The following is a 14,840-nucleotide window of genomic DNA, read 5'->3' on the forward strand; positions in this document are numbered from 1 at the left end:
GATGTCCAGGCAGGTGATTCACTTCTAACCGAAGTCTTGCAGGTGTTTACATGGTTTTCACATCTGCCAGATCATCGAAAAATCTAATTTCAGTACGAGTGTGTATATATATATATATATATATTTTTGTACTTTTACACCTTTTTCTCACCAATTTCATGATATCCAATTGCAACTCCCCCTACGGACTCCGGGGGAGAGGCGAAGGTCGAGCCATGTGTCCTCTGAAACACGACCCTGCCAAGCCGCACTGCACATCTTGACACACTGCTCGTTTAACCTGGAAGACAGCCACACCAATGCGTCGGAGGAAACACTGTCCAGCTGGCGACCGAAGTCAGCGTGCATGCTGACCACCACAAGGAGTCGCTAGAGCACAATGGGACAAGGACGTCCCGGCCAGCCAAACCCTCCCCAAACATAACGCTTTGTATTCAGGATATAAAGTTTGTTTCTTTGCCACATTCTTTTGTAGTATTACTTTAGTGCCAACAGCCTCTCTATTCTCTCATGTGATTTCAGGTCCTCTGACTGGGAATGCTTCCTTCTTTTCACTCTGTCATTTAGGTTAGTATTGTGGAGTAACTACAATGTTGTTGATCCATCCGCAGTTTTCTCATATCACAATCATTAAACACTAACTATTTTAAAGTCACCATTGGCCTCATGGTGAAATCCCTGAGCGGTTTCCTTCCTCTCCAGCAACTGAGTTAGTGACTGGGTATATTGATACACCATCTAAAGTGTAATTAATAACTTCACCATGCTCAAAGGGATATTCAATGTCTGCTTTTTTTTACCCATCCACCAATACATGCCCTTCTTTGCGAGGCGTTGGAAAACCTCCCTGGTCTTTGTGGTTGAATCTGTGTTTGAAATTCACTGCTCAACTGAGAGACAATACAGATAATTGTATGTGTGGGGAACAGAGATGAGGTATTCATTCAAATATCATGTTAAACACTATTATTGCACACAGTGAGTCCATGCAACTTATGTGACTTGTTAAGCAAAATCTTTACTCCTGAACTTATTTAAGCTTTTAATTAAATGTGTAAACATTTCCAAAAACATAATTCCACTTTGACATTATGGGGTATTGAATCCATTTAACCCCAGTATCTCTACTTGCACATTCATCTTCTGCACATCCTACCATTCCAGTGTTTAATTGCTATATTGTAATTACTTCGCCACCATGGCCTATTTATTGCCTAACCTCTCTTATCCTACCTCATTTACACATGCTGTATATAGATTTTTCTACTGTATAATTGATTGTATGTTTGTTTTACTCCATGTGTAACTCTGTGTTGTTGTATGTGTCGAATTGCTATGCTTTATCTTGGCCAGGTCGCAGTTGCAAATGAGAACTTGTTCTCAACTGGCCTACCTGGTTAAATAAAGGTGAAATAAAAATAAATAACAATATTTTTTAAATTTAGGCTGTAACACAACGAAATGTGGGACAAGTCAAGGGGTGTGAATACTTTCTGAAGGCACTGTATATATAAAACTCCCCCCACACAGCAATCTAATAGCATCAGTAAAATCTGTTGAAATTAAACCACAGATAAATATACCTAACATAGTACATCTATTAAACAATTCATCACAACACATACATCAGAAATAGTTACACATTATAGAGATCCATTCATGGATGTACAGGTCTGTTGGATAAACGTTCAGAAATGTCCACTGCTGATTTTTTCCAGGCGTCCATAGCGGACACCCTGGCCCTATGAATCCTGGCCGTGGACAAATTCTCAGTCAGAAACACAAGTCAGAACACAGCCTCTCTATTCTCTCGTGTGATTTCAGGTCCTCTGACTGGGAAAATGTCTTTTCACAATGAGAACAGTGGTATGTCTTCTCCTCCTGTGTATTAGTATGTTGGAAAGGCTTTTCTCCTGTGTGTTTTCTCGCATGCTTTTTCAAGCTCCCCGACCACCTAAAACTCTTTTCACACTGGGAACATTGGAAAGGCTTTTCTCCTGTGTGTATTCTCTCATGCGTTTTCAGGCTCACTAACCACCTAAAACTGTTTCCACAGTGAGAACAGTGGTAAGGCTTCTCTCCCGTGTGTGTTCTCTCATGCTTTTTCAGGACCCATAACCACCTAAAACTGTTTCCACAGTGGGAACAGTGGTAAGGCTTCTCTCCCGTGTGTGTTCTCTCATGCCCAACCAGGGCTCCTAACTGAGTAAAATTCTTTCCACAGTGGGAACAGTGGTAGGGCTTTTCTCCTGTATGTGTTCTCTCATGCATTTTCAGGCTCCCTAACCACCTAAAACTCTTTCCACAGTGGGAGCAGTGGTGTTGGTCAGGCGTCTCTGGGTCTGTTTCCCCTGAGGAACTCTTCCTGCTGTCAGAGTCTGGTCTCTCTCCTGCCAAAGACAAACAGAGTATCTAGTTAAACAGAGACCTGAATGAAACCTGCATTAAATAAAAATGTCTTCCTATGAGGTTTAATCTAGACTAGATCCCTCAATACCCTGAGGTCAGTTTTCACAACATTACATCATTAATAATAAACTTGGTGACGGTGAGATTTAAAAACAAATGATGAAGAGCTCCAAATCTAATCTCTCAGGGAATGTCATGATGTCATAATGATAGACAATGTCATGTTTATAGGCTGATCAGAGCTCTATAATAATACATAATGTCATGTTTATAGGCTGATCAGAGCTCTATAATAATAGATAATGTCATGTTTATAGGCTGAGCAGAGCTCTATAATAATAGATAATGTCATGTTTATAGGCTGAGCAGAGCTCTATAATAATAGATAATGTCATGTTTATAGGCTGAGCAGAGCTCTATAATAATAGATAATGTCATGTTTATAGGCTGAGCAGAGCTCTATAATAATAGATAATGTCATGTTTATAGGCTGAACAGAGCTCTATAATAATAGATCATGTTTATAGGCTGATCAGAGCTCTATAATAATAGATAATGTCATGTTTATAGGCTGATCAGAGCTCTATAATAATAGATAATGTCATGTTTATAGGCTGAACAGAGCTCTATAATAATAGATCATGTTTATAGGCTGATCAGAGCTCTATAATAATATATATTACTATTCCAGTCAGTGTTATAGGCTGCAGTTGATCCATTGTTAATAACGTTTTGTTGGTGTCCCACTTCATCTCTAAAGTAATAATGGACATTACTATCTCTCTAAATTATATTTTTTTGTTTAGCCACACCTTTCCTTCAAAATTGTTATTTTGAAGACTTACAAACTGTCCTTTTGCTATTATGTTCAGTCTCCCCAAAACACTTGTCCTTTTGCTAATATTTTCAGTCTCCCCAAAACGCTTGTCCTTTTGCTAATATGTTCAGTCTCCCCATAACACGTGTCCATTTCATTTCAATAATGCTTCTTATTGTAACGGGCGTCGTATAGAGGGGACCAAAACGCAGCGTGTTGAGTGTTCATTATTATATTTATTTACTCAAAACACTAATGACAAAATAACAAAAGGAAATTATCAACTTACAGTTCTGTCAGGTACAGAGACTAAACAGAATGCAACTGCCCACAAAAACCCAGGAAGAAAAACCCCTACTTAAATATGATCTCCAATCAGAGGCAACGAGGACCAGCTGCCTCCAATTGGAGATCAACCCCCCAAAAAAACATAGAAATAGAAAACCTAGAACTAACACATAGAAATAGAAAACATAGAAAAACACAAAACACCGCCTGTCAAACCCTGACCTACTCTACCATAGAAAATAACCAGTTACTATGGTCAGGACGTGACACTTATTTTATGTATTTCTCCAACATTATTTAGAAATCTGCTTTTTGCGGGTATACACACTCTACGCAAGGCCTACAATGGACACACGTCAAAAATTTCATTTATAACATGTTTGCCATTCTGTGAGACAATTAAGTTGTGATTTTGTGGTGGGAGGGACTCTGATGGTATACACATGTTACAGTTAAGTAATAAGGCCAGAGGAAGTGTGGTATATGGCCAATATAGCACGGTTAAAGACTGTTCTTAAGCACGACTCAACACAGAGTGCCCGGATACAGAACTTAGCCGTGGTATATTGGCCATCTATCACAAACCCCTGAGGTGTCTTATTGCTATTATAAACATGTTACCAACATAATTAGAACAGTAAAAATACATGACATACCCGTGGTATACGGCCTGATATACCACGGCTGTCAGCCAATCAGCATTCAGGGCTTTAATCATCCATTTTAAAATGTAGCTTTAACATTATATTATAACATGAATTCCTATAGTACAGAACAACATCTTCAAGTATAGAATTTCAGTAGCATGCTGCTTTAAAACAACACGTTCGTTCAAACCCTTTGGACAGTTAGAGCCCGTTTTTAAGACAGTACTTACTGATGGTAATCAGATCTCCTGACTCCTCTGTCAATATGACAGTTATCTCTCCCTCTTTCTCCTCCTTCACTCCAAAAACTACATCCTCCTCTTTCACCTCCTCCTCTTCTTTTACTGTAACATCCTCCTCTTTCTCTTCCTCCTCTTCTTTTACTGTAACATCCTCCTCCTCTTTCACTCTGAACGTGTCTTCCTCTTCTTTCACTGAAACGTCTTTCTCTTCTTCTTTCACTGTAACATCCTCACCCTCTACTTCTTGTTTTACTGTGACATCCTCCTCTTCCTTCTCCTCTTTCACGACAATGTTCAGCCCCAGAGCTTCTTTCTCCGTCCAGCAGACCTCCTCTTCTTTAACAGGAGGGGAGTAGTTTAGGGAGCTCATGTTCAGACCTCTTCTTTAGCAGGCGAGGAATACATCAGTGAGTTCATGGTCGGGGATGTTAGCTAGCTAGCTAGTTAGCATGAGCGACTAGTTTAGTGCTAGGCTAATTTATCAAGCCAGCTAGTTGACTAACAATGTACCTATAACATTTAAATGGGGGCAATTAACTAGATGTCAGAAGTATATTTAAAAAACAGAGGCAAATATGCACAGAAACAGTCTAAATGTTTCGGCTGTTGGCTACCGAGGTGGCTGACTAGATGTTGTTGAAGAAGTGTTCCGTCCACTAGATTTTACGTCACGCTGCAGCGTCGCCTGAAAGACGCACATCGCCGTCTGCTGACTGGAGGGAAACGCAGTTGTTGTTGCACACAAATGTATTTTTCATTCCTTTCATTAAATAATAATATTATATTGAGACGTTCAAAAGAGCAGTGCATATTTTGAGTGAGAATTTAAAACATACTGTCCTTCACATCTGTATTTAAGGCAGTTTCATATTCATTCATTTAAAGAAACCCACTGGTCACACTGGTTGAATTATCTGTCAAACTAGGAACTCTGCAGCCTAGTTGAACAGTGATCTATGTTCTATGAACGCTGCTGGGAGCAAACTGGAGAGTAGCTAGAGGAAAACAAACCTAACTGCATGTCCAGGCCCTGGTATATCACCAGACTGTACAAACCTAACGGCATCCCCAGTCCCTGGTATATCATCAGACTGTACAAACCTAACTACATCCCCAGTCCCTGGTATATCACCAGACTGTACAAACCTAACTGCATCCCCAGTCCCTGGTATATCACCAGACTGTACAAACCTAACTGCATCCCCAGTCCCTGGTATATCATCAGACTGTACAAACCTAACTGCATCCCCAGTCCCTGGTATATCATCAGACTGTACAAACCTAACTGCATCCCCAGTCCCTGGTATATCACCAGACTGCATACAAACCTAACTACATCCCCAGTCCCTGGTATATCATCAGACTACATACAAACCTAACTACATCCCCAGTCCCTGGTATATCACCAGACTGTATACAAACCTAACTACATCCCCAGTCTCTGCTATATCATCAGACTGTACAAACCTAACTGCATCCCCAGGCCCTGCTATGTCACCAGACTGTACAAACCTAACTACATCCCCAGTCCCTGGTATATCACCACACTGCATACTAACCTAACTACATCCCCAGTCCCTGGTATATCATCAGACTGTACAAACCTAACTGCATCCCCAGTCCCTGGTATATCATCAGACTGTACAAACCTAACTGCATCCCCAGTCCCTGGTATATCACCAGACTGTACAAACCTAACTGCATCCCCAGTCCCTGGTATATCACCAGACTGTACAAACCTAACTGCATCCCCAGTCCCTGGTATATCACCAGACTGTACAAACCTAACTGCATCCCCAGTCCCTGGTATATCATCAGACTGTATACAAACCTAACTGCATCCCCAGGCCCTGGTATATCATCCGACTACATACAAACCTAACTACATCCCCAGTCCCTGGTATATCACCAGACTACATACAAACCTAACTGCATCCCCAGTCCCTGGTATATCACCAGACTGCATACAAACCTAACTGCATCCCCAGTCCCTGGTATGTCACTAGACTGCATACAAACCTAACTGCATCCCCAGTCCCTGGTATATCACCAGACTGTACAAACCTAACTGCATCCCCAGTCCCTGGTATATCACCAGACTGCATACAAACCTAACTGCATCCCCAGGCCCTGGTATATCATCCGACTGTACAAACCTAACTGCATCCCCAGTCCCTGGTATATCATCCGACTGTACAAACCTAACTGCATCCCCAGTCCCTGGTATATCATCCGACTGTACAAACCTAACTGCATCCCCAGTCCCTGGTATATCACCAGACTGTATACAAACCTAACTGCATCCCCAGTCCCTGGTATATCACCAGACTGTACAAACCTAACTGCATCCCCAGTCCCTGGTATATCATCTGACTGTACAAACCTAACTGCATCCCCAGTCCCTGGTATATCACCAGACTGTATACAAACCTAACTGCATCCTATAGGGATAGATCAGAAAGAGAAAGTCAAATAATGGAACAAAAAATAGAAGAAAAATTAGAATGGTTAAGATCCAAACAAAAAGAAAGCAAGAGAAGGCAAGAAAGACAAGACGAGGCTGTGGCCCGCAGTATGCATGAGGATTTTAGGAATGAGCCTGCAGAAAACTTCCTCAGGGCCCGTAGAGAAGGGTCAAGGAAAGAATCTGGCTTTTATGAAAAACAGTGTCCGATCCTGATAAAAGGAGACCAAGGACACTATATACCATGGGCTGCGCAGGACCTGGAGGGGTTGGTTGTCCGCTTGCCAGATCTCCATGAGGGAGCAGGGAAGTGGATCAGAACCTTTGAAGAATATACAATGGGGAAATTGCTGGCGGTGGGTGACAAGCGTGCAGAGAATGGGAGAAATCATGCAGGATGGTGGAATCAACGGCACAGATTGGGAGGTGATGAAGGATGGACTGATGTTCGACAGGTATAGACCTGCCATCTGGCGTGCATTAAGGGCAGCATACCCAACGAAGGTTGACCCCAAAGCTCTGAGAGGTGAAGCTATTGGAGCTACAGAAAACCCGGCCACATACTTACATGGACAATTGAAAAGATGGAGAATGGAAACAGAACAAGATCCAGAAGGAAATGAACTAATGACAGCAATGTTCCGAACTTCTGTGATGGAAGCCATGCCCCAGCCGGTAAGGAGCCGACTGGAGGATGTGGTGGGACTTACTTCAAAACCTTACAAAGAGTTCTGTGACTATGTGATTCATGCTGTGGAAAAACACAAGAAGGACGAACAGAGACAGATTGAACAAGGAAAAGACATACAGAGAAGGCTGGCCCAGTTGCAGCTGGAAGAACTAACCAAAGGAAAGAAGAAAGTCCAGGCCTCGGTAACCACTCCTGTGCCCGAGATAGGAACAATGGCTGCTGTTTCCCCAGGAGGGCCGGAACTGTCAACCCCCGGGCGGGCCCAAATGCCTACCTCACTGCCAGTAGTAAATGTGTACACACAGCCCCGGAGTTGGAATAGTGGAAATAAACAACAGAAAAATGTACAAGCGGATCAGAGGAAAGGACCCAGGAACCCTCGAGGGCCAGCTGGTGTTTGTTGGGGTTGCCAGCAATCAGGACACCCCAGACGAGAATGCCCTACAAACCCTTGGCAGGATCGGACTGGAGGAAACACAAATAACAGGCAACCACCAACAAACAACAATCCAGGTGGCTGGCACCCATCTGGTAATGAAAACCAGAGTACTTGGAATCCAAATGGTGGATGGCAGGGCAACCAAAGCCAACCTTCGGGCCCTGTGAACCCATGGTCAGGGCCTAACCAAACATACTAGGGATGCCCAGAAAATCCTACAGGGGAGGGTCAGTTCCCAATAATAACCACAAGAGCTGACCAAGAACCTATGCTGCAGGTTCAAATAGAGAACAGAGGCACACCCATGATGATAGATACTGGAGCCACTTACACATGTGTGAGTTCAAATTATACCTCTCATCTCCCCATGTCTGGTAAATATGCCAAAACAATAGGATTCTCGGGAAAAACGCAGCTAATTCCAATGACTGCTCCAGTTCGCCTGACTGCTGATGGTAAATCAGCCATAATCCCAATATTAGTATCAGATCAAACACCAGTTAATCTATTGGGAAGGGATGCTCTATGCAAAATGGGGATACAAATGAAGTGTTCTCATGAGGGGGTGATAATAGAAAGAACAGGACTACAATTACCAGTGGCAACTGCAGGAAAGACAGCTAATGTATATTGGTTAGGAGGCATTGAGACAGACGTAGACAGAACTGTAAGGAGATGGGGTAAATTTATTCAGGCCCAAATACCTAAAGCAGTTAGAGCAAAATCTGAATATCACTGCCCAATGCAATTTGACCCTCACCAGGACCCTTTGTTAGAACAACTCTGGGTTATGGGGGCAAATGGAAGGAAAGCACCAATAATGTCTCAGTATATAATCATTGGAAAGCATGGAGCTGCAATGGATGTGATGGACGGAGATGGATCTGAATTTGTACAAAAGTGGTTCAATGTCTCTGACTCTGTCCCTCACATTACATTGCTGGTAAATCAGGGATTTACATCAAAGGATCTAGGACCTATGATGAAGGAAGCTAAAGGGAAGAGATGGGATAAAACAGAAAATCCCTTAATTTTCCAGTCACAAGATAAGGCATTCATCAAAATAATAACCACTACATTAATGATTGGGGATCCTAGGGAAATAGAGGTCAGTGCAGGCCAACCGGTATTGTTGGGTGAAGGAAAAGGACTGATTAGTGAGCTTATAGAAGAAATGGAAAATATCATACCACCAGAGGTATGGTCACAACATGATACAGATGTGGGGTTAGTAAAATCAGCGAGTGAAACCGGATGCTAAACCCCCTTGGAAAGCTCAGTATCCTATGAAGCCTGAAGCTGAAGAAGGAATAAGTTCAACGATTGAAGGATTGCTCAGGGCAGGTGTATTGATTGAGATGACAAGCCTGTGCAATACACCTTTGCTCCCCGTTCTTAAAGCCGATGGTAAAAAATGGAGACTGGTATATGACTTAAGAGCTGTTAATGATATTGCACAGGACTGTCCTGCGGAAGTGCCAAACCCTCACACACTGCTGACTAATGTTCCCCCTGATGCCAAGTACTTTACCGTGATTGACTTGTGTGGAGCATTTTTTAGTGTACCCCTGGCGGAAGAATGCAGGCATTTGTTTGCATTTAGATATAGAGGTAAAACTCTATCGTACACAAGACTTCCCCAGGGATTTCGTCATAGCCCGCACTTATTCAATCAAATACTGAGAGCTGATTTGGAGGAACTAATGCTTGATGGCATTCTGATCCAATATGTGGATGACCTGTTAATCTGTGCATCTACAGTGGAACAGTGCCACTCTGACTCATTAAAGGTACTACAGCGTTTAGCAGAAGGAGGACACAAAGTCTCTAAAACAAAACTGCAGTACTGTCAACCCCAGGTTGAGTACTTAGGTAGGACAATAGCTCATGGAACTAAAGCAATAGCTCCAGGACAGCTAGAGGGTATTAGCAAAGCACCATTACCGCAAACGGTAGCTCAAATGATGACCTTTTTAGGAATGACAGGATTCAGCTCTGACTGGATAGAGGAGTATGTAGTCAAAACAGCTCCCCTAAGAGAAATAATGAAAGATGCTGGACAGCTAAATCTGAGAGCACAACTAGAATGGAACACTGATGCTCTGGTTGCATTTGAAACCCTTAACCTGTTAGGGCTAGGGGGCAGTATTGACACGGCTGGATAAAAAACATACCCGATTTAATCTGGTTACCACTCCTACCCAGTAACTAGAATATGCATATACTTATTACATATGGATAGAAAACACCCTAAAGTTTCTAAAACTGTTTGAATGGTGTCTGTGAGTATAACAGAACTCATTTGGCAGGCAAAACCCTGAGACATTTTCTGACAGGAAGTGGATACCTGATGTGTTGAATTACCTTTAAGCCTATGCCATTGAAACACACAGGGGTTGATTAATGTTTTGGCACTTCCTATTGCTTCCACTAGATGTCACCAGCCTTTACAAAGTGTTTTGAGTCTTTTACTGTGAGATCTGACCGAACAAGAGCCATGGAACGTTGATGGCCGATTAGACTCTGGCGCGCGAGTTCATGTTGGGTACCCTCGTTCCAATACGTTATAAAAGAGAATGCAGTCGTCCACCTTGAATATTATTCATGTTCTGGTTAAAAAGGCACTAATGATTTATGCTATACAACGTTTGACATGTTTGAACGAACGTAAATATATTTTTTTCCCCTCGTTCATGACGAGAAGTCCGACTGGCTTAGATCATGTGCTAACAACACGGATCTTTTTGGATATAAATGATGAGCTTTTTTGAACAAAACTACATTCGTTATGGACCTGGGAATCCGGGAAGTGACATCTGATGAAGAGAATCAAAGGTAATGGATTATTTACATAGTATTTTCGATTTTAGATCTCTCCAACATGGCCGTTTGTCTGTATAGCAAAGCATATTTTTCTGGGCGCAGTGCTCAGATTATTGCAAAGTGTGATTTCCCAGTAAGGTTATTTTTAAATCTGGCAAGTTGATTGCGTTCAAGAGATGTAAATCTATAATTCTTTAAATGACAATATAATATTTTACCAATGTTTTCTAATTTTAATTATTTAATTTGTGGTGCTGACTTGACTGCCGGTTATTGGAGGGAAACGATTTCCTCAACATCAATGCCATAGTAAAACGCTGTTTTTGGATATAAATATGAACTTGATAGAACTAAAAATGCATGCATTGTCTAACATAATGTCCTAGGAGTGTCATCTGATGGAGATTGTAAAAGGTTAGTGCATCATTTTAGCTGGTTTTATGGTTTTGGTGACCCTGTCTTTGAATTGACAAAACATTACACACAGCTATTGTCAATGTACTCTCCTAACATAATCTAACTTTATGCTTTCGCCGTAAAACCTTTTTGAAATCGGACAACGTGGTTAGATTAACCTGTTAGGGCTAGGGGGCAGTATTGACACGGCTGGATAAAAAACATACCCGATTTAATCTGGTTACCACTCCTACCCAGTACCTAGAATATGCATATACTTATTACATATGGATAGAAAACACCCTAAATTTTCTAAAACTGTTTGAATGGTGTCTGTGAGTATAACAGAACTCAAATGGCAGGTCAAAACCTGAGAGATTCCTTTACAGGAAGTGGCCTGTCTGACCATTTCTTGAACTTCTTTTCCATCTCTATCATTTACTAAGGATCTCTGCTCTAACGTGACACTTCCCACGTCGTCCATAGGCGCTCAGAGCCCGGAAAAAACAGAATGTCGTCATTCCAGCCCCAGGCTGAAACACATTATCGCCTTTCTCAAGTGGCCGATCAAGGGACACTGGGCTTATGCGCGTGACCCCGACCGCCCCCGCCTTTGGGATTTTTTCCTCTGTTTGCCGAAAAGGAGATTCCCTGTCGGAATATTATCGCTTTTCTACGAGAAAAATGTCGTAAAAATTGATTTTAAACAGCGGTTGACATGCTTCGAAGTACGGTAATGGAATATTTAGAATTTTATTGTCACGAAATGCGCCATGCGCGCGACACTTCTTTACTATTTCGGATAGTGTCTGGAACGCATACGAACAAAACGCCGCTATTCGGATATAACGATGGATTATTTTGGACCAAACCAACATTTGTTATTGAAGTAGCAGTCCTGGGTGTGCATTCTGACGAAGACAACAAAAGGTAATCAAACTTTTATAATAGTAAATATGATTATGGTGAGTGCTAAACTTGCCGGGTGTCTAAATAGCGAGCCCGTGATGCCTGGGCTATGTACTTAGAATATTGCAAAATGTGCTTTCACCAAAAAGCTATTTTAAAATCGGACATATCGAGTGCATAGAGGAGGTCTGTATCTATAATTCATAAAATAATTGTTATGCTTTTTGTGAACGTTTATCGTGAGTAATTTAGTAAAATGTTAGCGAATTCCCGGAAGTTTGCGGGAGTATGCTAGATCTGAACGTCACATGCTAATGTAAAAAGCTGGTTTTTGATATAAATATGAACTTGATTGAACAAAACATGCATGTATTGTATAACATAATGTCCTAGGGTTGTCATCTGATGAAGATCATCAAAGGTGAGTGCTGCATTTAGCTGTCTTCTGGGTTTTGGTGACATTATATGCTGGCTTGAAAAATGGGTGTCTGATTATTTCTGGCTTGGTACTCTGCTGACATAATCTAATGTTTTGCTTTCGTTGTAAAGCCTTTTTGAAATCGGACAGTGTGGTTAGATTAACGAGAGTCTTGTCTTTAAATGGCTGTAAAATAGTCATATGTTTGAGAAATTGAAGTAATAGGATTTTTAAGGTTTTGAAAATCGCGCCACAGGCTGGCAGTGGCTGTTACGTAGGTGGGACGAATTCGTCCCGCCTAGCCCAGAGAGGTTAAGGAGATGTTTATCTTTCAAAGGGTGTAAGATAGTTGTATGTTTGAAAAATTTGAATTTTGACATTTATTTGGTTTCAAATTTGCCGCTCTTGAAATGCACCTGCTGTTTATAGGGTGCACCACGGGTGGCACGCTAGCGTCCCACATAGCCCCAAGAAGTTAACCTCTCTAGGCTAGGCGGGACGAATTCGTCCCACCTACGTAACAGCCACTGCTATCCTGTGGCGCGATTTTCAAAACCTTAAAAATCCTATTACTTCAATTTCTCAAACATATGACTATTTTACAGCCATTTAAAGACAAGACTCTCGTTAATCTAACCACACTGTCCGATTTCAAAAAGGCTTTACAACGAAAGCAAAACATTAGATTATGTCAGCAGAGTACCAAGCCAGAAATAATCAGACACCCATTTTTCAAGCCAGCATATAATGTCACCAAAACCCAGAAGACAGCTAAATGCAGCACTCACCTTTGATGATCTTCATCAGATGACAACCCTAGGACATTATGTTATACAATACATGCATGTTTTGTTCAATCAAGTTCATATTTATATCAAAAACCAGCTTTTTACATTAGCATGTGACGTTCAGAACTAGCATACCCCGCAAACTTCCGGGGAATTCGCTAACATTTTACTAAATTACTCACGATAAACGTTCACAAAAAGCATAACAATTATTTTAAGAATTATAGATACAGACCTCCTCTATGCACTCGATATGTCCGATTTTAAAATAGCTTTTGGTGAAAGCACATTTTGCAATATTCTAAGTACATAGCCCAGGCATCACGGGCTCGCTTATTTAGACACCCGGCAAGTTTAGCACTCACCATAATCATATTTACTATTATAAAAGTTTCATTACCTTTTGTTGTCTTCGTCAGAATACACACCCAGGACTGCTACTTCAATAACAAATGTTGGTTTGGTCCAAAATAATCCATCGTTATATCTGAATAGCGGCGTTTTGTTCGATGCGTCCAGACACTATCCGAAATAGTAAAGAAGTGTCACGCGCATGGCGCAATTCGTGACAATAAAATTCTAAGTATTCCATTACCGTACTTCGAAGCATGTCAACCGCTGTTTAAAATCAATTTTTACGACATTTTTCTCGTAGAAAAGCGATAATATTCCGACAGGGAATCTCCTTTTCGGCAAACAGAGGAAAGAATCCCAAAGGCGGGGGCGGTCGGGGTCACGCGCATAAGCCAGTGTCTCTTGATCGGCCACTTGAGAAAGGCGATAATGTGTTTCAGCCTGGGGCTGGAATGACGACATTCTGTTTTTTCCCGGGCTCTGAGAGCCTATGGAAGACGTGGGAAGTGTCACGTTAGAGCAGAGATCCTTAGTAAATGATAGAGATGGAAAAGAAGTTCAACAAATGGTCAGACAGGCCACTTCCTGTAAAGGAATCTCTCAGGTTTTGACCTGCCATTTGAGTTCTGTTATACTCACAGACACCATTCAAACAGTTTTAGAAAATTTAGGGTGTTTTCTATCCATATGTAATAAGTATATCCATATTCTAGTTACTGGGTAGGAGTGGTAACCAGATTAAATCGGGTATGTTTTTTATCCAGCCGTGTCAATGCTGCCCCCTAGCCCTAACAGGTTAACTAATGCTAGGACTTTGGACTACATGACTCACTTATCCTGACGTCTCCATTAAAAGATGTAACACTGTCAACCCGGCCGAGAGAATTCCATTTGATTTTGAAGGGAAAGCACATGATTGTGTTGCAGAAGCCTTAACATTTACCAAACTGCGTCCAGACCTGGAATCCATTCCATTAATAGACAGAGAGGGAAGTAACTTGGAGAACTACTTTGTAGATGGTTCTTGTTTCAAGGACTACACAGGTAATCATGCAGGATTCGCGGTAGTTAAACAACAGGGAAAGGCTTTCACTGAGGAAATATTCGAATATTGTCCTCAACCCTGTTCGGCCCAGTTGGCTGAACTACAGGCAC

At 41.6% G+C, this 14,840-nt stretch overlaps 1 long non-coding RNA gene across 1 annotated transcript; it reads right to left on the bottom strand.

Moving 5' to 3' along the window:
* Window positions 1-1,478: 1,478 nt before the first annotated feature.
* Window positions 1,479-4,431, bottom strand: LOC123735859 (uncharacterized). Its single transcript, XR_006765812.1, has 2 exons — window positions 4,392-4,431; window positions 1,479-2,390 (listed from the first exon to the last, which is right to left on the bottom strand). It is a non-coding gene; the product is annotated as an uncharacterized lncRNA (long non-coding RNA).
* Between the last annotated feature and the right edge of the window lie 10,409 nt (window positions 4,432-14,840).

The sequence above is a fragment of the Salmo salar genome, unplaced genomic scaffold, assembly GCF_905237065.1.
Source record: "Salmo salar unplaced genomic scaffold, Ssal_v3.1, whole genome shotgun sequence".
NCBI classification, from domain to species: domain Eukaryota; kingdom Metazoa; phylum Chordata; class Actinopteri; order Salmoniformes; family Salmonidae; genus Salmo; species Salmo salar.